Below are 19,536 nucleotides of genomic sequence, written 5' to 3' on the forward strand. Positions count from 1 at the left end.
CTGGTCCTGGTCACATTTTATGTCATAAGCGTTTAGGTGAAATAAAGTGTAATGTGCCTACATTTAAATAATGGGGTCTATTTTGCATTTTTTCTAGTTATGGTGATACATACACAGTGGCATCTAACCATACAACACTTTTCCAAGAGCAGCTCTCTCTTCTGGTCAAGTCGACAATACTTGGGTAGTGGAATTACATTTTTACCACAACTCCATAGGTATTACCAAGCAAAATGTTGTTGGATGAAACCTTCTCCAGTCTAAGAATGAATCTCATCATTTGGTTGTGGTTAACTCCTCAAGAACCGGGGAACTCCTCAATCCCCAAAGCAAAGATTTTCTAAAGAAGTTTTTACATTCTGTTTCCTTTTTAATGTTCATTAACTTTAAGACGTTCTTGTTGGCATTAATTAAACTACTGCAATAGTATCTCAGTTGGTTTGCTCTACATGCAATAATCAGGGGTGTACATTTGTCATTGGGTAATTCAGTGCAATAGCCAAGCACAAAAGTAGCTCCAAAAGGAATCTTAATTCTCAGCCTAGTTCCTGGTTTCAGCTACATGAGACATGGGAACTGAGGCCATTGTATCGACCTGTCCATGTCAGTCGTGGTGGCACAGTCTGGAGATGCTTGCTTGCTTCTCGGCATAACAAGTGGCAGTCTCAGGAAGATGCATTAATTGCTGAATACAGATATATCATGAAGTCCGGGGCACGACATAGGGAAACAGTTGAGCAACAAATGCATAATGCAGGCTCACAGCCCTCACACTGTGAACTGTGTCTCTTGTAACAACAGCAGCAGGGTAACGCATGAGCTTCAGGAGTGCCTCTTGAGAGAGAAAAATCGCCTTTGATTGGCAAAAATTGCAGCCTCCTATTATTGTCTAGCTTGGTGCTCACAACTTTCTAACTAAAGCTCTTGCTTAAGAGGACAGGTTCCCCTCGCGCGGTCAGTCCACCTTCGGAGGCTTTCAGTGTCAGTAGCACAGAGTTTCTTCCTCAGTCCTTAGGTTATTATCCTTACTATTAGGACGAAGACAGGATCCTATATCTAGGCCCCTCCTTCTTCTACAATGGTGTGCAGATCTCCAAAACTAATAAAGTGAATACTGGATACTGCAGACGCGGGCACATATTTAAAACTGCACACAGTCGGCCTCTTTCAACTGAGCAGCAAAATTCAAAGTACACCCCAAAACTTTAGGGAAACCAATTAGCTTGAAAGATCATTTTCTTGAACTGTCCCATCCTTATTGCAACTGGTTTCAGGTGAACTGTCTCCCTGATGTTGTTTTATTTCAAATCAGTCAGTCCTTCCATCTCAGCACAAATAACAGGGTGAGGTGTGTGTGTAAGAGGGGTGTAGGCTGGCATTGCAAAATGATAATTTCTTTGTGTACGTGTATTCAATCTAGTGTACAGACTGGACTGTTGGATCTGGTTTTCTGGGTCAATAAACAACAAAAGGCATGTCCTTTTTATTTTCTAGATTGAATATTTGAAGCCAGACAGTTGCATTTGGCTGCACAAAACACTCTAGGAGGAGGGAGTACTTGAGAATAGCAGCACAGAGGGAAAATGCGGGGAGATAAAAGACACCACTCTCGGACCACTACCAGCCCTTTGGAGGAGCTAATAAACCTAGGAATTCCAATACTTCGAGGGGTAGGTAACAATGATTCACTACTTCTCCCCTTCAGAGACGCTCATACAAACTACATATTTAATGAGTGGCTTTAGCAGGGGCAGTCGATAGTCTTCCCACTGGAATGCAAACCTAAATGGTTCATAGCTCACTATTGGAATCAGCAGTCACACAATATTAGTCGTACTGTAGCCTTGGTATGGGGACAGTGACCACCCATATCAATAATGCCCCTTTGGATGGACATCAAATACCCAATAGAGTCAAGCACTCTTCTCAAGCAACATGCCACTAGCAGGGGCGTAACAAACACCCCTGCAACGCCGGGGGCCCAAAACAATTCAGGGGCCCCTCAACCCTTCAAGGCGGCCCCATTTAGCCCAATACCAATGTATATCTTTAAGATATATGAAACTATGGGGCCCTTCTCACTCTGCAGGAGGGGCCCATCATTTTGCAGTACACCACTGGGTAGAGATCATGCCAAGAAACGTATCGCACAACTAACTCTCCTTCACAAGAAAATGTACTGAGTCGGCAAGAACGTCTGCAAGAACGTACCAATAGAGCAGATTATCACACAGACCCAGCAATTGTAACTCGCTTTCGTAGGTTAGTTTTAATTTGATAGAACATAATAGTTAATACAGGCATGCTTCAGTTAACTTAACCTTGCCACACAAGGCTGCATTGACGATCATTCATGAAATGCTTTACAAAAGTGCATATTTATTTTAGGTGTACAAGCATTTCACGTGCAGGTGTCTTTCTTTAGTTCAGAAAATCAACAAAAATACAACTTCAGCATGGTCTCGGTTTTAAACAAATTTATAATAATTTCTCTTTTATCCAGAGGGAAAAGGATGTGCCTCTATTACAAGCCGTAGGGCACTTAGCCGAGCTCTGCTGGTAGTTGAACAATCTATTGTAGTCCTGTGTTTCATAATATATGACTTCATCTCCCTAATTAAATTAGAAGAGCTTTTACCAATAAGATGCTTTAGGAAGTTAGGAGTTTCAACCAGTGTTGTGCCAACTGATAGCTGTATGGGTTGTAATGAACTGAACATTTTTAATGCAACCCTTTTGTGTAATGTTATGCTATCGATGAGTGTGCCTTCTGTTTCTGAACATTATACAAGATGTGCTTTTTGGGGAACAGCCACATTTTTGTGCATTTTACTTTTAGCTAAAACACAATGAGGAGTGATCTTTTATTTGGCGTTTGGAGACAGACCTTAGGTCAGCTTGCTTTACTAATTCACTTGACTTATGAACTACCCACTTTTACTTTCTGTAATGATACGACAGTTTTGAATGAATCCACAAAGTTATTAACTTTAAAATCTTGTCTTGTGCAGGTTTTATTAATAGCCTTGGACTATGTTTAAGAGAGACTCAGCCAGTTCCATCCCTGCCTGACGACCTTTTAATTTCTACATTAAAGCTTCACATTGATGAGGCAGACATACATTTAAGACTGAGCAATTTGACAATCAACTAGAGAGATAGGAGACATCAGTAACCCCCCCTGTCTATTTTGGCATCCACAGATTCATGGGAGTACACCTGAACAGCTTGGAAAATTGTCGAGGAGGTGGGGGACAGAACTGTACAACAGCCCTTAAAAATCAGATACTTTTTGTGTCTTTTGGGTCTGCCGACAAATACAACTGCCAATTGTGAGCCCTGGAACATTTGAGTACATGTGGATTCAATGGGTGCAAGAATTAGCAGAGAAAAAAGTGAAAAGGTGACTGGGGCAGTGTACATTCACCTTCATAAGGATACATGAGCAAGTGAGAATCGGGCAGCAATTTGGTCTACAAACATAAAATAGAGAAGTTGTACTAGTTGGATCCTATTTATGAGGCATAGGTCCCAAGGAACAACAATAGCTTGCACATCTGAGGCAACAGCCTGGTAGCCTGCTTTGTGTGATTGAAGATTGTGCAAAGATGGTTCTGGATCAATGGGGCTGGGACATAGCATGACCAACGGCCATGTCCTGCATCTAACATTTGTTGCACATTGTTTAGGAGACTCAATCCTGGTGCCTCAGAACCGGTTGCTACTAGAAACAGCTGTACATAATGGAAAGTCAAGTGTAGAGGGTTCTGGGGCTTTTGGGTTTATTACAAGGCATGTTCTCAAACTTGCTTCTAGGGCCCCCTTGTTTTCCAATGTCACTGTGCGGTGTTGTGTGAGTTAGAAATGATGGAACGCTTTTTGCTCCTTATAGACTCCACAAACCTGTGACGTGAGCGTTAAAGTGTCGTGAAGTGAATGCAGGTTTAGAATGTTGAGTTCATATTTACACACTGATGAATAAAGACTGGTTAAACTACCCTCCGTGTGTGGCATAGTTATTAGCAAGTACCTGGGCTGGGGAGGATGCTAAAACTTGCAAGGAGATAGGGGATGAGTATCCTATAGATCAACAGTGCTCTCCCAGATTTGTGCTGTGTTCCAGAAAACTGCTTGTGTGTGTCACATGTGCCTCAGTCGAAGTGCAGAACAGAACTGACGTTGGTGTATTTGAAGTCAAAGCACAATTACAGCCAGTGTGAAGCATTTGATGACAACTGAAGCTTCAGTGAGAAGTCTACATATCTGTGACTGAAAACTAGATGAGAAGGCTGCAATTCGAGGTACTGCGATCCTATGCAACTTAATGTAAAACATCATACAGAATCACAATGCTAAGGGCAGATACAGCCAGGTTTTAAAAGCACAGCATTCAGTAACAGCGAGGTGCAAGTCTAAACTGTGCTCAGATGCGCTGCAGGGCAGACATCAACCGGGTGTCAAACAATACGAAGAGATACTTAAATATAAAGCCGTTAAAATACAAAGATTGTTTGCTTACCGAAACCAAACAAAGAGGGTCATCCTACTACCATGCTGGGTGGAGTGGCCCCAGAAGAAGCGTCAGTGTTGTGCTTAAGGAGCCATCCATACCTAAAATGGTGCATCTCAAATACTGCCATGTTGGGCTTAGCACAACTCCTTAGGTCTCCGAAGATTGAAAGCCGAGAGTGGTACTCGCAACAGTGAAAGATTGTGCTTCATTGAAGAACAAAATGAGACCACGTTTCCTGTGATTCTTAAAGATGATCCAGAGGCCAACATGTCTCAAGGCCTCAGAGATGGTTTGCATAAACAAGATCACTAAGCAGCATTGGAGAGAGCCTTACTCTCCACGTCAGTAAGTTCAAACAATGGTTACAATGCTGCTGCCTTCCTGAAACCACCATCATCATTCAATATCACCAAAAAGCTAAAAGTTGGTGATCAATGGACTGCTTGGATAGAGACATTTGAAAATGTCATTGATGCATTTGCAGAATTTGATGATAAGCAGATTATCAAATATCTTAAGAATCTTGCTGGTGAAGATGCAAAAGAAGTCATCATGAAAATGCCACAAATTGACAAAATTACATAGAATCAGATTAAAGCTGCTTTGAATCTTAAATTTAATCATCCAGTATCAAAAGTGTATTACAAAAGGTATATTTTCAGTCAATAACGACAGAAAATTGGTGAAATCATCGATTAATTTGTTGAGAGACGTGATATGCTTATCAAACACTGTAAGTTAATGATTTTAATGATGAGGAAGCGATTAGTCTCAGAGTTATCAATGGATACGTGTGAGAATCTGTTGTTGTTTTTCAATTTTAACCACAGAATCACACTACTTAAGAATGTGTCTGTAGGCCTAGGCCTGTCCTTAACTTACGAGAGGTTTTGGACTTGGCCCGGATCAGGAGGGATGCATCAAGCGAGCCCTGCATAGTGACAGTTGAACTACTGTCCTTGTCCAGGTTTCACGTGTGTAGCACATGGGTGGCACCATGTGTTTTGTAGTGATTATAGTCTGACTAGGCCTTTTTACCTCTGTTTTGTGAGTGGAGCCAAGATACAGTGCACTCGAGTGAGTGTGTGTTTGCTAGTGAAGTGGTGTGCAGTACATGAGTGTGTTGGTCTAGGCCCCTTTTTGGCAGGTTCATCCCTAAACTCTTTGCATTCTCCTAGACTTTTTCTGTGACCTGGTGTTGGTGATTAGAGGACTCTGGGCACTTTAGCACTGTGGTCCAGTGTAAAGTGTGTGTGCTCTCTGTGTTACATTGGTGAGATTGGCCTGCCCTCCCATAGGAATGCATTGGGGATTCACTGATCAGTGTGTGTCAGTGGTAATTCATGGTATAGGAGGAGCAGAGTGGGCGAGTTTAGTATGTATGAAATTGTAAGAATAAATGCTGCGCAATGGTGTGCACATATTTATTATGACTATTTGAAAAAAAAATCCACTTTTAGAAGTTGGCATTCCTGTGTGCTATTTGTCTGCCTGCCTGATGTGAATTGCATGTCTGGCTTGTGAGTGACAGGGGCTGGGAGGTGTGTGAGGCACCAGGAGGGGCAGGGTGAGTCAGCACTAGGCTGAATGGGACATCTGTGCTGGGAGTAGTGGGAGGAGTAATCCCCTGACCCTGAATAGGACTGTGCCCAGCCTGGACAATGCTGGATCCGCCCTTGTGGTGTGTCTGATTACCCATCCTCCACCTGACAATGGGGTAGAGGAGCTTGGAAAACAAAGTGCCTCAAATCCCCCCTAAACCAGTTGCATCTGGTTACCCCATGCCCTGTACTGCAGACAAAAGAATCCTGGGTATAAGTATAGGGGCTGTGACCCCCATGAAGTTGTGCTATGCTGGAGGTCTGTACCTGACTTGGGGGCGTGCTACTACTGGGGCCCAGGAGGAAGCACCATGGGGGCTTATCTCCCTGCTGGAGGGCCCTGTGTGCTGGCCTCCCTCGGCCCAGCTGTGCCCCTAGACCTAGAGGAACATTTTGCGTGGGCTTGTTCTTTTCCAGGACCTTCAGGACTTTTGGTTGAGCAGCTGTGACATCCTGCGCCCTGTGAGCACTACGTCTTGATGTTCCCCAAAAGAGGAGTGATTGGGTTTTTGCAGCGCTGAGCTGCTCGTCCTTATGGAGGGAATCCCTGTGTGAGGGATTACCTATGATGCCTAAAGCGGCGGGTGCCCACCCCGCTTATTTGATATTTAAATAGTGAGTGGCCACCCCACATGGCCGCTTTATATTTATTTCTGATGCGGAGGCCCACCCCAAATTGCTTGCCTTAGTGGGAGCCCTCCCAGCGTTCTACTTTTGAAAATCACCGCGGCGGCCTGAGCCGCTAAAAAAATCTTCTCCGGGCGCTATTCAGCGCGACCCAGAAGTCAGGCATTGCCTTTGCCTGGTTGTGGGTTGGGTTTCATGATGGCCGGAAGCTGGAAGTCCGGAGCCTCGCAGGCTCCACATCCAAGCCCCGGTCCCAGGAGGGGGCCTGGGTAAAGTGAGGAGATAGCTGTATGGGTTGTAATTAACTAAATTTTTTCAATGCAACCCTTTTGTGTAATGTTATGCTATCGATGAGTGTGCCTCCTGTTTCTGAACATTATACAAGATGTGCTTTTTGGGGAACTGCCACATTTGTGTGCATTTAACTTTTAGCTAAAACACAGTGAGGAGTGTTCTTTTATTTGGCGTTTGGAGACAGACCTTAGGTCAGCTTGCTTTACTAATTCACTTGATTTATGAACTAACCACTTTTACTCTCTGTAATGATACAACAGTTTTGAATAAATCCACAAAATTATTACCTTTAAAATCTTGTCATGTGCAGGTTTTATTGATAGCTTTAGACTATGTTTATGAGAGACTCAGACATTTCCATCACGGCCTGACAACCTTTTAATTTCTAAATTAAAGCTTCACATTGATGAGATAGACATACATTTAAGAGTGAGCAATTTGACAATCAACTAGAGAGATAGGAGCCATCAGTAACCTCCCCCCTGTCTTTTTTGGCATCCACAGATTCATGGGGTGGCGCCAATGGCAGCATGGGGCTCCCGAAGGTGAGTGAAGCCCCGCATGTGGGAGAAATGTCCTCGCTGGTCAGCGGGGCTCTCATAGTGAAGAGAGAGCCCCCTGTATGGCAAATGAGCCCGGGTGAAGTCAGGAGGGCCAACGAAGCCTCCCCAGCGAGGGAGGAGACCGGAGGAGTCCGGTATGCAGCCCCGGTGAATAGGGGCTTCGCCAGTGTTGTGGTGCCTCTCAAGCCACAGTGTTAGTCCTAATGTCTGGGCAGTCCCGCAAGAGAGCGGGCCACCCCAGCTATGGGCATAATTGTTGTTAGAAGGCCCAGAGGGGCCCGTGTCTCTCGAGGCACACTGCCGGCACTTTGGCTACATTCACAGTTGCCCCGCTTGACAGTGGGCAACTGCAACGATGGGGGTAATTTTATTTAGAGAGACCCAGTCGTGCCAGGGCCCATTCACATTATTTCCAGTTGCGCCGCACCAGAGTAGGAAGCTGCAGTGCTTTGCCTATTTGTTCAGAGGGCACAGTGACTGCCCATGCCCACATTTGCTTTCCCAGCTGCATCGCAATTAGCATCAGCTGCAACGTTTAAGTCCACAGTTCTTTGGGGGCTTTTTTGAGTAAGATAGGATTGAGATGCACTCCTGTGCCCTAGCGCAATTGCGCGCATGGATTCTGCTGCAATGGCAGCCGCCCTGACATTTTGGACGTAGGGCATTTGAGCCCTCTGAGAAGGCCAGGGGGACTGTTAGGTTTGTAGGGTGCCAGGCCCTAATGTGATTTATGTGGTGTGCAGGAAATGTGATTCATGTACTGTGTTTTATGCACCGTGATTTATGCCTCTACTGTGGTTTATGTTATGAGGTTTTGCATACTGTGGTTTATGCTAGTGAAGATTAGTCTCTACTGTGAGTTATGTCTCTAATGTGAGTTATGCTTAGGAGGTTATGGTCTAATATGTTTAGGCTTATGAGGTTGGCGCAGAATATATTTTACACCTAATGTGATACTGTGCATAATATGGTTTGTCTTCCAGGATGATACTGAGTACGTTTTTTTGCCAGTAATTACTGGTTGTGTTCTACACTTATTACACGTTCTACATTTACTCTTTTCACTTTGTGATGGTTCTGACAGTGGCCAAATTGGCCCTGTCAAGTGTATATAATCCCCTGTGAATATTGCTTAGTGCCAGTTGGCCATGTGTATATTGTGTGATTACTATTCTAAGGTGTTTATGATAATACAAAGGCTATTTTTATATATAACCTTGTTTGGAGGACCTTTTTGTGGTATGCCTAGTATGTTGTTGCTGTGTGTGTGTTGCGCAAACGCTTTACACATTGCCTCCAGAATAAGCCTGACTGCTCGTGCCAAGCCACCAAGGGGGTGAGCAGGGGTTATCTATGGTGTATAACTCCCTTGCCCTGACTAGAGTGGTGGTCTAAGCCTGGCTTTGGCGCAAGCCTTAGCCAACCAGAGATCCCATTTCTAACAGGGTGTATGAATGAATCAGAGTTGCAAAGGCCTGTTGGTTTCATTTTGGAAGCCCTTGTCCAGTGAATGTGTCCATGATGGAGGTGACAATGCTTTCCCACAAAGTGGAAGAGTAATGTTTACATTTCTCAGAATGAAGGGAGGGAGTCCAGACTCTGAATTGGGAAATGAGAAGGCCCAATTTTCCTTTGAAAAATCTGATTCTGTCCTTTCTGTCCTTTCTTGTGAGGGGTCTTAGCCTCCTATATTTGTATGTTTATAGGTTTTTCAAGCTTTAAAGTTTAAAAAGCTATTTTTTGCATTCTTTTCCTCTGTTCGGGTGTCCCATTCCTAATATGGCAGAAGTGGTCCCTATTGCTGCATATAATTTTGCTGTGGTTACTGTTCATGTGACTCAATGAGGACTGATTTAATTTTTGCTGTCGAAGCGAACGTAGCTTACCACTTCAAAGTTTTTTACGCTTGAGTTACAGTTCGCAAAGGGGATGGGAATGATAATTTCTTTCACGAATATACACCATCTGTGGTTTCGCGAAACTATCGCCCTTATCGATTACTTGAAATTCCACTGACAGCCTGGGAGCAAACTATTTGATTTAATGGTGCCCTTCCTTACCCTGTTTCTGTGGTTCGTTTAGGACCCCTTTTAGTTGATGGGCCCATCTCACTCCTCCCGTTCCCGGCCAAAGTCATCGAAAAGACCGTCAACAAACAGCTGGCCGCCTTCCTCAAGACGAATGGATCCCTCGACCCCTCACAGTCTGGCTTCCGAGCCAACCATAGCACCGAGACCGCCCTCATCGCCGCCACCGATGACATCCGAACCCTGATGGACAACGGAGAAACAGCGGCCCTCATCCTCCTGGACCTCTCGGCGGCATTCGACACTGTCTGCCACCGCACCCTAGTGCAACGCCTCGGCAACATCGGAATCCAGGAGAAGGCACTGGAATGGATCACCTCCTTCCTCGACGGAAGAACACAGAGAGTCCGCCTACCACCGTACAAGTCAGAGGCCAACGAAGTCATCTGCGGCGTCCCTCAAGGATCCTCGTTGAGTCCCACCCTCTTCAACGTCTACATGAGCCCCCTCGCGGCCATCGCACGCCAACACAACCTCAACATAATCTCCTACGCCGACGACACCCAGCTGATCCTCTCCCTGACCAACGACCCCGCCGCCGCCAGAGCCAACCTGCACGAAGGGATGAGAGATGTAGCCAAGTGGATGACGACCAGCCGCCTGAAACTGAACTCAGACAAGACGGAGGTCCTCATCCTGGGCTCCTCGCCCTCCGCCTGGGACGACTCCTGGTGGCCCCCCACCCTGGGCACCGCACCCAAACCAACGGACCACGCACGCAACCTGGGCTTCATCCTGGACTCCTCCCTCTCCATGACCAGACAAGTCAACGCCGTCTCCTCGTCGTGCTTCAACATCCTGCGCATGCTACGGAAGATCTTCTGGTGGATCCCCACCGAGACCAGGAAGACTGTCACCCAGGCCCTCGTCACCAGCCAACTGGACTACGGCAACGCCCTCTACGCCGGAACCACCGCCAAGCTCCAGAAGAGACTCCAGCGGATCCAGAACGCCTCAGCCAGACTCATCCTCGACATCCCACGAAACAGCCACATCTCTGGACATCTGAGAGACCTGCACTGGCTCCCCGTCAACAAAAGGATCACCTTCCGTCTCCTCACCCACGCACACAAGGCCCTACACGACCAAGGCCCGATCTACCTCAACAACCGAATCAACTTCTACGCTCCCAGGCGCCACCTCAGATCGACCAGCCACGCCCTCGCCGCCGTCCCCCGCATCCGGAGAGCGACAACAGGAGGAAGGTCCTTCTCCTACCTGGCCGCCAAGACCTGGAACTCCCTCCCGACCGACCTGCGCCTGACCCAAGACCACCTCTCCTTCAGGAAGAAGCTCAAGACCTGGCTGTTCGAGCAGTAACGGCACCCCCCCCCCCTGAGACCCTACGGGTGAGTAGTGCGCTCTATAAATGTCTTGATTGATTGATTGATGTGTCCCGTGTTCGCTGGTTTCTCACCTCATCTGCATTATCTTGGTGTTATACTCGCGGAGCTATGTGAATCACATGCATCTTTAATTTATTAACACAGAAGTGTCATACAGTTTATGTCACATAGTATTCAAATAGCTTCGGCTGGAGCCACTCCTCAGCCACCTGGCCAGGGTGGTGGTCTTGTTATAAGTCCCATCATGATTAATTAAGTGATGGGCAAACGTTCTCAGAATAGAGGGGATTTTCCTTATTGGCTTGCAGAAACGTTTGAGCAACTCGAGGCTGTTTTCCCACATACTACTCCTGTTGAAAAACACAGGATCCTTACAATGAGTTTACAGAGTGCTATTGTTCCCGGTTTAGCTGATTGCACCACCTGGGGGATGGTGTTTGCTGCAGTGTATACACTGTAGATATGATTTGCGTGACCACTCTAAAATTAAAACACCAGAGATTTTCCAGGTTCCTGAACCTCATTCTCCTCGTTCCTTTGAGGAATCGTCGGACCAACAGTTCGGTGGGGGAGGACGTCAGGATCACAGAGAAGGTGAGTCTGCGCAAGCAAGACGTGACCTGCAGCGCCATTTTGACGTAAAAGCCAAGCCGGAGGGACCACCTCAATTTCGTACCCCGTTTCAGAAGAAAAAGGTTGCCGCTTTGACAGCAAAGTATGCCTCAGACGATGAAAATCCTGCTCCTTGATTGGAGATGGGCGGTGACACTCCTCAACAGCGTGGCAGAGGTTACCATAGTGTGGGTACTGTACCAATGTCTGGAGATTAAAGCAACTGACACATTCATTACAGTGGAAACAGCTGACACACGAGTTACACCCCCTGATAGGCTTCATGAGATAGGCCTCCATATTGAAGATGATATTAAATGCACAATTAAGGCAGTCTTTAGGGACAACCTTACTTCTTCTTATGAGATTTTGTTAGCGGAGGTTGACTGGCCTCCCCTATTTGTTCTGGCTTGAAGGGGAAGATGTTGTTATCCCGATTTTTTCCCATTATGTCTCGGAAGAGGCTAAATAAGCAGTATCGGAGTGTGCATTAGCCCTTGCTCCGGCTGTTTATCGTAATCAGGTGGGTTGGGATAAGGAATTGCCGGAACATGAAATTTCATTGCGCTCTCTGCCACAGCCCCAATCACAATACCTGATGAAGCGTTAGGCAAAAGCATCCGTTGGTGGCATTCTTGCCCAGTTGGAATATCAGGCTGTCATTGAACCCTGTGTTTCGTCCATAAATAATCCTCTCTTTTTGATATTGAAACCGGATGGTTCATATTGTATAGTTTTGGATTACCGTCATTTAAACAGTCATGCTCGTACCTTTGCTGTACAGAACTGGGATTGGGCGAATTTGTTTAATTGCGTTACGCAAATCTCCGCGAAACGGTAAAAAATCTCCGAGAAGATGCAGAAATTTCGCGAACACCCGGAATTGCTTGTTCGCGATGCTTTTCACTGTTCGCAACCGCTGTTTGCATGCTCGGGGGGAAATATCTTGCGAACATGCATTTGAAAACGCAAACAAGCAAAAAATTCCGCAAACTCGTGGAATGCAGAATTCTGGGCAATTTCGCGTCCTCCGTGGGACGCGAAATTACCCAAATTCTGCAAATTTTGTGAGTGGAACGGAATTTACCGCCAAGGCCTATACAGAACACCCACAGTTCTGCGTTGGATGATAACCTTGTTCGCAAAAAATATAAAAAGACTCTTGATATAGCTAATGGTTTTTACAGTCACAATCGGGCTCCTGAGAACTGTGACCTAACAGCATTCAGCGCTCTCAGCAATCACAAAAGGTATAGACACTTGCCTATGGGATATAAGATTAGTCCCAGCGCTTTTGTGGCACGCGTCATGTCGGTCTTACATGAAATTGACCCTGATGCTTTCTCATACGTTGATGACATCTAAGCATTACCTATGCAGGGAGTATTGGTTTATTCAACCACAAACACATATATTTACACCTTTTAGTGAGGAATATGTAGTCTTTTAGAACCATCTGGGAATTATATATACAACCTGTCACACACTCTTTGCATGTAGTCAGAATAATTAGTGATTTATATGCTCTGCAATAGATGAATGTGCAGATTTTTATGTGCACCGCTTCCCAAAATGCAAATGTGGTACATTTAAGTAGAAAAGTATTGAGATACTAAATACACCAGTGGCACAGTGGTAGAGAGGCACACAAATAGCTCTTATGTTGTGTTTTCAGATTTTCAGTGTTAAGACACTATGCACTTTTACACTTGGGTTGATGTTCTTTTGAAAATCTACTACAGAATGGATAAACTGGTCTTTCACCACATATAAGTGAGAACTGAGATATGGTTCAGTTGTGTTGTAGGAGAGGGTGGTATAATGTTAAAAGGTAACTAATGAATAAAGTATTGTGTTTTTACTTGGGTTTGGTATATTGAAGTAAGTGCATGTAGTTATATAGGTAGCTTAATTTGTATATTTAAAAATGCAACTTAGCATAAAAACTGTTTTTTGTATAATGTGTAAGTCATTAGTATAGTAGTTGGTGCGTTGGCTAGAGTAAAAATGTAAATATACTTTTATTACAGACCAATATATACTTAACTACAGTTAGATTGGCTAAAAAGGTTCGGACGAAAAAGCAACAGAAGCAACTTTAGTATCTCTGCAGATCTGACACACAAAAGGGGAAAAATGCACAAAATGTGGTAAAAGAAAAAATAACTACCGGTAAGAAAAACAAAGTCATTTCTTAAAAATATATCTGGACACCTGCAAATATTTAGAAAATAATGTAAATAAAAACTAAACTATGAGAAACAATAAGAGTGGACACAATCTTTATTACAAGAACAGGAAAGAATGTAACAAAGATCTTAACCAGGAGACCGAAGCAGTTTAAATAAATCAGAGCCAAGATGTTTCAAAGTAGAGTGGCTATAATTGTATTGAGACATATGAAAAGTATAGAAGAAGGAAAGAGGCACTGAAATCGAAAGAACAATTTGAGGGAGTAGTTGATAAGTCCTTTGCTTTGAAGAGGAAGCTTTACATTTTGATTATAAATAGAATGAAGGCTCTTGAAAAAATAGTGTAGTACATCAGGAGATAAAAGCAGAAGAAAGGATTAGTCAATAGAAATAACCTTTGTAAGGTTTTTAGGGGCAAATGGATATATACTTTCTTTAATGAAAAAAAAATTCATGCTATTGATGGAAGCGGATAATGTTATAAAATGTAGAATGGCAATCCTTAGTGAAAGAGGTGATTTGTCTAGAAATGTAGAACAAGTTATTAAGAAGAGGTACAGGAAAGGCGTAGTTGGAGCCGATATACAAACGGTCGTAGTAGTGTTTGTAGTATTTGACAGCAATACATTGATATTCTAAGAAAAACGTATCTTTCCAAAGCAGAGTTTAAAACACAAAATAAGTACTTTACAAGGATTGGATCCTTGAAAGGATAGAAAACATGCACATTTGGAGGGATACTCAGTACCTTGTTTATCAAAGATAGTGTGGCAAAGAACTTTTCATCACTTCAGAATGTAAGCTGCACACCTCTCAACAATCCAAAGTTTAGTTAGGAGGTTGTACTATGTGGACATTGCTGCTTTATTTTTTAGGAGAAATGAACAGAGCACTTTTGTATGGTATTGTGGCAGAGGTAGAAGGTTTGTGACGATGATTTCTTTTGTCCAGCACAGGACTTTATGGAAAAGGAAGAGTTGATAACAGGAGAAGTTGCAGAACAGGAAACAGGTAGTATAGTTCATATCTTTCAAGAAGAGATTGCAAAACCTAACATAGTGTGTCAACACATTCACTACAAAATTGAAACACTTTGACTTGCATTTAAAAAGTGAAAAAGAAAATAATGATAACTTGCAAAGGTTTGCTGTGTACTTATTTGTAGAGAAACACTTTGTCGTATCCACACACTAAGTTCTAAGAAATTATTCTACCATTAAATTAGAGTATAATAAAGTGACAGATAGAGCTGTGCATAACAAGTCAATACTAGGTGCCTCAGTGAATTTATGGGTGAGTGACTAGGTTGTGAGAATGTTTGTATCAGTTTGTCAGTTGGTGTCTAAGTTGCTGTATTGGTTGGTGAGTGGATACGTGAGTTGCTGTGTGGGTGATTGGTTGTCTGAGTACATGTATGGGTGTCTGAGTGGCTGGGTGGGTGAGAGGGTGTGTGACTGCCTGCATGGATGAGTGAGTGGGTGAGTCAGTGGCCGTATGGGTTAGTCATACATGAATGAGGGGTTGTATGGATGACTGAGTACGTGTATGGCTGTGTCGGTGAGTGAATGCATATGTCAGTGGTATATGGATGAGCAACTGCATATGTGAATGGCAGTCACTAGTAGGTATTTATAGTTAGGACTTAGGGCCAGATGTAGGAAGGCAAATACCGGTCGGTAACGGCCGATTTCGGCCGTTACCGACCGGTATTTGCAGATGGAGATGTAGGGGCCTGAAAATGTGACAAATCGATATATTTACCGATTCTGTAAGTTTACCGATTCGGTAAAATACTGAATCGGTATATTTACCGAATCTGTAAATCTACATGTAGGTGGCACTGTAATCAGTGCCACAGGCTCTTACCGATTCGTTATTTACAACCAAATACTATTTGGTGGTAAATAACGAATTCCTGTGTACATGCACATCTGTGCATGTACACCTGTGCCATGTGGGCATGTATGTGTGCCACATGGCACACAAGCCAGAATCAGGGGTGCAACAGGGTGTCAAAGTGACACCCTGTCCCCCTTGCAAATTCGGTATTTTTAATACCGATTCGGTAATTACCGAATCCTGCAGATTCGGTAAAAAATAGCGAATTTTTAACTACATCTCATTTACCGAATCTAGAATACCGAATCGGTAAAATTCGGTATTCTAGTGTCGGTAAATGAGAATTACCTACATCTAGTCCTAAGTTTCCATAGGAAAAGCGTTTTTTGATTTGCCAATATCTTTGTTGCATTTTGACAAATCTTCGTGAAATTGCCAAAACTAAAGGCCCACTCACTTCAGCTGCTGTGTTGAAAGTTTAGGGGTGATTCGTCAAGCGGGGGCCAAGAAAAAGGGGATCCCAAAACGTTTTTTCTCCATGTTAATTTCGATAGGAAACTGTTGACGCAGATACAGCCCAACTGCACAACGGAATTACATCAAATTTGGCAGAAAGGTAGCTCTTGGTCCAGAGTGCACTCTTTCTGTTAAATGGTGTAAATCATTTCAGTATTTCTTGAGAAATATAAACATTTCTCAAATATACAAATATGGCAGCGGATGATCCGCGAACCCTCCCGATCTCGAGCCTGTGATCTGATTGGCTGGCAAGTGTTCCAACCAGGAAATGTTGGCAGCCATCTTGTGACTCAGTTGAATCGAGTCACAAGAAAAAAGGTCAAAAAAGGTTAAAAATCAAGAAAAGGGGGCAGGGTAGAAATACCCTGACCTCCTAGGCCTGCTCAGGGGGTCCCGCAGGGACCCCTAGAGCCCCCATATTTATTTTTTTAAAAACACATTTGGCGGGATTTGCGTTGGATCCATGAATCCGGCAAAAAGTGTAACCATGTCATGAGTGATGCACTATGTGACGTCATCAGCAATGCATTGTGGGGGCGCAAGTTATAGGTAGCTCAGCTAACTATAATGGCTGAATTTCACAGAGTTGCAAGGATTCTGCACGAACAGAGAACTATGTGCAGGATTATGGGACCTTGGTGTATAGGGACTCAGTTTTCCTACCAACTTAGTACCCACAATCCCAGGACCTACTAGCCAAAGTGTCTCACTTGCTTGCCTACTCACTCACAGAGAAGCAAATGATAAGACATCCCAGTACACAACACTCCCAGATCTCTCCAGAATTGCGGTAACAAGACACACCCCTTTGCTCACACTATTGTACTCATTCACAATAAGTTCTGATGGAGTCACAAAATAGTTTAAAATATTTATTTATTCTAACATGCCCTAACATGCAATATACGTGCCACAACAAGCAGACAAATGCATAGTACAAATATAGTCAGCATAGCAGATAGTCCATAAATCATGAAGGGAAATAACATCAGAAAAAGACAGTGGAGCCTATCCTCCCTCCCCTTGCTAAGAAGCAGTATTATTGTATATTACAAGATCTCTGGGCTTTGCCAACAGAGCCCATAACTTAGCCTATACATTGTAGATCTACATCGTAGATGTTGTCTCATTCTTCTCCTTGGAAAGGTCCCTTTCCAATTGTCTCACCTAATTTGTGTACCCCACTACAAACCAAACTACGTTGTCCAAACAACAGCTGCATCAGTATGTTTTGTCTAAGAGCTAAGGTCTGGCTAGAACAAAATTACAGGGGCATTGCTGTTCAAGCGGATGTATGACGTTACAACGCATACTTTTACATCGCATGCCTTTACAACGCGGTTTTTACATCGCATACCATTACAACGCATAGTGCTTTTAGGTGCTGGATAGTGATTTATTTAATTTACTATTCCAACTCCAGTCCCCGTGGATAGTAGGGAAGGTGTTGGATAGTATATTAAATACATTCCCTATCCTAGAGCGCCCCCCCAGCGCTATGCGTTGTAATGGTTTGCGTTGTAAAAGTTGCGTCGTAATGGTAGTGCGTTGTAAAAGTTTCGTTGTAAAGGATGTTTCCCGTTCAAGCTTGCACATATTGTTCAGTCAAAATCCCAGGACCATGCAGAGTGTGAACACAGCGATGAGTTCTCATAAAAAAAGTCATTGAAATATTGACATGTAGTAACGTGCGCAAAGCAGCAGGCAAGCTGCAACACTCTCATGCTAAGTTAGTGAAAAACGACAATGTCCCCATGGACCATGTGACAATAGGTTTTGTACAAGGGAAATGTCAGCCTAACTATAACGTAACTGTAACCTGTGGTTTTTTCCGTGAATTTATATATATATATATATTTATATATATTGTTGACCATATACTTGCACAGTAATAACTTGCACAACACTATCTGGAAATACCTGGCTTTCAAATACATTATTCACAAAATCAATAATGTCCGTGCAAAATCATTAAATGTGGTTCTTTTATATCTCAAGAACTAAGAAGAAAAAAAAGAAAAGGTGCTCAAAATTTATTGAAACAAATATCAAGGCTGCAAATGTTCTACATAGCTTTCTCTGTAACATAATCCAGGCGATGCAAATCAAATCAAGTCATCTTTTTGGCAGCATTCATTAAGCAAACATTGTCAGCAAATCTGGATGAGGCAGATGTGAACCCTTAACAAGCATTGAGCATTGGTGAATTCATGTACCAGCTGCACAGATTCTATATACCTAAAAAAAGAGGGAAAACAAAAAATAAAGATATAAATCTCCTACAATAATATTACACTGTGTAGTAAAATACACCATAACAAAGCAAACTATAATACAATACACAGTGAAAATGTTAAGAGATTGGAAAGTTGATAGAAAAACGATATCTAAGGGTGTAATTAATCAACAGTGTACGACAGAATATATCACAGGTGCCTATGGAGTCATTCATTAGAAGCTTTTGTGGGCTTGATTGTTTTTTTGGTTGCAACTAGAGAAAATGGCACATTCACAAATAGACAAAAAAATAGATGTATGTGTCTCAGGTAAACATGACACTTACAAAATGTTCTTTATGTATGTTTGCCTATAATAATTTTTTTTTTCAAATCACACTTTGGAATTAAGAGTCAATGTATATCATTTCTACTAACAAAGTTGGAAACAAAATTTAAAACTTTTAGAAATATGTGTATGCTTAAGGAAGGAGGCAAGCAAATGTTTCACATCTGTTTAGTCCTCTCTTTTAAGGCAAATAAATGTAAACCTAGCCATGCTCGAACAATGGAAAAATAGTATTTGGTAAAATTGTTCTTCTCCTGTAATCTGCTGACAACGTTTGATTGTCTTAAAGCACCCATAGGATGCTTTGAAAAGGTAACAGCCTTATTATTGCCTGTTATCTGGTGGAACGCTCTGACCAACATATGGGGTGCTACAGCAACTGCCTCATCTCTAGTTTCAGCACCCTTGGCTGTGTCATGTGTACGTAACATGAAGACAAAACAAGTGACATGCATGTGATATGTAAGCACCCTCACTTCATATCTCTCCTTCAGGTCTACATTGCCTCATCTAATCTACCAGATTCACTGTTTGCCCCACTCCCATCGAAGCACCCTGCCTCAATCCTTCCTTAAAGTCCATGATGCACACCCCCTCCCTGAAGACCTCATGACTACCTCCTTCCGAGTGCCACCCTCCATTATCAGCTCCACAGCGCACCCCTCCACACTGTCACATTTCTTTCTTTTCAGACTTTACTTATATCAACTTCCCATTCCCACTTACACTTTTAGGTGCCTAGAGTCCACCTCACTTTTCAGGTCCCAGTAGTTCGCCC

The sequence above is a fragment of the Lissotriton helveticus genome, chromosome 7 (genome assembly GCF_964261635.1).
Source record: "Lissotriton helveticus chromosome 7, aLisHel1.1, whole genome shotgun sequence".
Taxonomy (NCBI): domain Eukaryota; kingdom Metazoa; phylum Chordata; class Amphibia; order Caudata; family Salamandridae; genus Lissotriton; species Lissotriton helveticus.